This window comes from Crotalus tigris, unplaced genomic scaffold, assembly GCF_016545835.1.
Source record: "Crotalus tigris isolate CLP2741 ecotype Arizona unplaced genomic scaffold, ASM1654583v1 scf7180000019078.1875890, whole genome shotgun sequence".
Classification (NCBI taxonomy): domain Eukaryota; kingdom Metazoa; phylum Chordata; class Lepidosauria; order Squamata; family Viperidae; genus Crotalus; species Crotalus tigris.
The window spans coordinates 1,753,582-1,757,769 of record NW_024097364.1 but is presented as its reverse complement, the minus strand read 5'-3'; the positions used below and the strand labels follow the sequence as shown (position 1 = coordinate 1,757,769).

At 38.4% G+C, this 4,188-nt stretch overlaps 1 long non-coding RNA gene across 1 annotated transcript; it reads right to left on the bottom strand.

The window, feature by feature from the left end:
* Positions 1 to 888: 888 nt before the first annotated feature.
* Positions 889 to 3,865, bottom strand: LOC120315349. Its single transcript, XR_005558664.1, has 3 exons — positions 3,747 to 3,865; positions 2,888 to 2,994; positions 889 to 1,751 (listed from the first exon to the last, which is right to left on the bottom strand). It is a non-coding gene; the product is annotated as an uncharacterized LOC120315349 (long non-coding RNA).
* Positions 3,866 to 4,188: the final 323 nt, after the last annotated feature.

Here is a 4,188-nt window from a genome sequence, read left to right as displayed (position 1 = left end):
GTATATGGACTACATAAGATGTTTATTGTTTAAGTATATGAATTGGTCTTGGAACCTCAGAGTTAGTTTTGATTCTATATAATCAAAATAAACAGTAAGATTTTCAGAGAGAGAATGAACCTGGAGTTTTATTTGGATTCTCGAGCTGGATATTGACACTAATATTGTCTGGGATTCCAACCCAGGGACAAAAGATTATTGACTTTCCTCTTCATGACTGGAGTCAAAGCATCAACCTTAAAGGACAAATCTGGCATGTGAGCCCATCCTGTGCCTATCTTCCTCCATCCTTAGGGAAAAAAAAACCCAGTAGAAGAGGGAACAGCACAATGAGATCTGAGGATCTAGAATATATTAATGTGCCCAATTTTCAACCACGTTCCTGTTTTTGGGAGAAGGGTAAACTAGCTATTTAGCCTTCAACTAAAAGAAAAGTTTGAAATCTGAAGCTAAGAGTGAAAGACACAAATATTTCTTGCTACTCTTTTCAGCCTGCATTTCACTATAGCCAGCAAGACTTAGGAGAAATTGGAGCCAATACTGGAAGACTCTGATTTCCACATAAAATTACATTGCTCATCATTTAAATTATACATCCTACTCAAGCAGTTCTAACTCAAGCATAATAAAAGATCAGCAGATGTGGGATTGCTTGCTGTATAATGTACTATACTATATCAAATAATAATGGTGCTATTTTTAAAAAAACTATCAAAGTACTCAGAATAGTTTATTGTTTAAAATGACGGGATACAATCTTCCACAAGAGGCTGTAAAAGCATTACTTTAAAAAATTCTGTCTATAAAATAGATTTTTGTGAAGCAAAGAAGTAAATTGTCAGCAAGGAGTTTCTGGTGCATCAACTTTAATGAGAGACATGGAAGACATATTGCCAAAGCGTTCTATGGTTGTCAAAAAGGGAAAGAAAGAAATGTCACATCAGCCTTGGGTGAACAATCACAAAGCTACAGTGAGCATCCAATTGACTTGGCCTTGTCAAGAAGCACAGCTGAAGAATGGATGGCTTCAAATCAGAGATGTCCTGATCCATTTGAATGAGTAATTAATTTCAGAAAGTAGGCTAATACTGAAAGATGCACTCGCTGATGGAAGCACTCTTTGTTCCTTCATCTAGAAGGATTTGAAGATAAATGTGACATACAGGATGCATTCAACAAACTCCTCTTCCTGTTCCAACAGTGTGGTTTCTTCCAAAGAACTGGGATGTATTGATCATATCCCAGAAAGCTAGTATTTTATGAAATGGTAAAATGATTTAAGGGAAGTCTCTGTTTTGTTTTTGCTACAGGATTTGCTCTGGGACTTGTTTCAGCATTAGGAATTTGAAAATGGTATAATTAGGTTTCCATCCCATTAGGTTTCCATCCCATTTCCATGATCTGGAAAACATTGGTTTTGAGTGCTTTCTGTCACTCCCATATTTGGTATTGCTGCATTTTGACTCTTCTTGGAAAGAAACAAGTTTCTGTATTCTTTTTGATGAACTTGAATGAAATATGTAGGAATAATGGTCTCTAAAGAGCTGGCAAATGTAATCTTGGAACTGAACAAAATCTTTCAGAGATCCTGAGGCATGGGGGAATCTCCAGAGGACTGGAAGCAAGCTGATGTGGTTCCAATCTTTAAAAAACAGGAAAAGCTGGATCCAGAAAACTACAGACCAATCAGCTTGACATCAATACTTGGAAAAATCCTGGAAAAGCTAATCAACCAGCGGGTTTGTGAGCACCTAGAAATGAACAAGGTAATTATTAGAAGCTAACATGGGTTTGTTAAAAACAGATCATGCCAGACAACCCCTTTTGCCTTCTTTGAGACAGTGACTAAATTAGTGTATCAGGTAAATGCTATGGATATACTGTTCTTGGAGTCCAGTAAGGCATTTGACAAGGTAGACCATAGCCTGCTTGGTAAGATAGAACAATGTGAGACATAGATTGGCAGTTGACTGACCAACCACACTCAGTGTGTAGTCATCAATGGAGCTAGGGAAGCATGCAGTGGGGTACTCAGGGTTCTGTATTGGGAATGTTCTTCAACATATTCATAAATGAACTAGATGAGGGATGGATCAAATCTGCAGACTATACCAAACTGGGGGAAATTACTAACACTTTGGAAGACAGGAGGATCTTGCTAGACTTGAGTACTGGGCCCTAGCCAACAAGATGCAGTTCAATGGTGAGAAAAGGAAAGTCCTGCACTTAGACATGAAAAACCAAATGCAAAGGTATAGAATAGGCAGCACCTAGCTCAACTGTAGTGAGAGAAATCTAGATCTCCTAGAGGACCACCACTGAAGTATGAGCCAATAGTGTGCTACAGCTGCCAAAAAAGCCAATGCAGTTCTAGACTGCATCAACTGAGGGATAGTATTAAGATCATGAGAAGTGATAGTACCATTTTACATTGCACTGGTAAGGCAATGTGTGGAATTTTGCATCCAGTTCTGATCACCACAACACAAAAAAGATGCTGGGACAGTATAACGAGTGCAGAGAAGAGCAACAAAGATGCTAAGAGGTCTGGAGACTAAATTGTAAGATGAACGGTTAAAGGAATTAGGTATGTCTAACTTAAGGATGAGGAGTATTAAAGGTGACATGATAGATGTTTTCTGGTACTTGAGGGGCACTCACAGGAATGAGGGAGTTGACTTGGTCTCCAAAGTGCCTAAGGGCAGGACAAGAAGAAGTGGCTAAAAACTCATTAAAGAGAGATCCAATGTGGAACTAACGAGAAATTTCCTGACAATGAGAACAATTAAACAGTGAAACAGCTTACCTCCAGGGTTGTGGGTGCTCTATCACTGGATATTTTCAAGTGAAGATTGGACAACCATATTTGTCTGGTAAGGTTTCCTACCTTGTGCAGAAGATTGGACTAAAAGACCTCCAAAGACCCCCTTCCAGCTCTGTGATTCTATACATCCTGGGCAGGACTGAAGACTAGAAAGTTTTGGTCCAGGCCACCTACAGTTTAATTTCAAAGATAAAAGAAAACTAGTTACTTTTAAAACATGCTTTGGAAAAATGGAATTCGCTCCACAGACAGTCGAACCTTTCTAGGAGATCAGTCCTGCCAAATTTCAGATTAATAAATCCAAGGATTTTGTCCAAGATTACCATTTTCAGTTTCAAGTGCTGGTGCTATAAAATTAAGTGGAATGAAAAACACTTCATTGAAACTCTGTCTCATTTATTTAAATGTATTTAAAATGTTGGCTGGACTGTCTTCTGGGGACAAAGTAATGTTACCTTTTCAGGTCATCATTTGTTAGAAATCAGCCAGACTAAAATTGTGAACAGAGACAATACACAGAGACCGGTTATACATACAACCAGTCTTCTGTTTCTTATTTAATCTGTAAGGTTGTAAGGAAGCATACCAGAAAACCAGAGAGCAAGACTGCATAACATGTACTAATATTTGCTAATATTTTCAACTCAGAAGGATTGTGCATGGATCAGCTGGCACAGGTATTTACAATCTTCCAGATGACAGCCTGCAAGGTTTCTTGCTTTTCAGTCTTTTGGCTAAGATCAAGTGTAACTCTGCATTCTTCTTAATAATGAAATTAGTATGTCTAGTTCTCTGACTAGTCCTTCCACTATCGTGGATAATTTTTCATTAATTTCCTTGAGTTATTTGCTCTACACACAGTCCTTTGCCTACTTTCCTTATCTTTTCTTTCTTCATGTTATCACTTAGACATAACCTGTACCTTACAAGCTGCTTTACTGTTTTTTGTTTTTTTTTGTTACTGTAGATAAGAGCTCCAGTAACCAGTGTGAACCTTTTTCACTCTTTTTTGCTCCTGTTGATCATTTCTGGTAATCTTTTCTAAGGCTGTCAATGTCCCAGTCTTTAACTGGATTATCCAGCAATAGGTGGATGACATCATTTACGGAATCTGTAACTCATAGAAAGAGAGCATTGTGATGGTAAAAGCTTGGTCCCTCCAAGCACATGGCAGCTGCATTCACTACCAGACCTATGAGATTCCCTCCCTCCACAAGAACTGCTTAAAGTGCCCTATAAGAAAACATAGGTAGCAAGCTAAATAGTATTAGTATGTAGGAATGACCTTGGGAGACTGGTGATGAGAGGCTCCCTTGAATCAGATCAAAGGTATCATAGCCCACAGTTGCATAGCGAGAACTGTA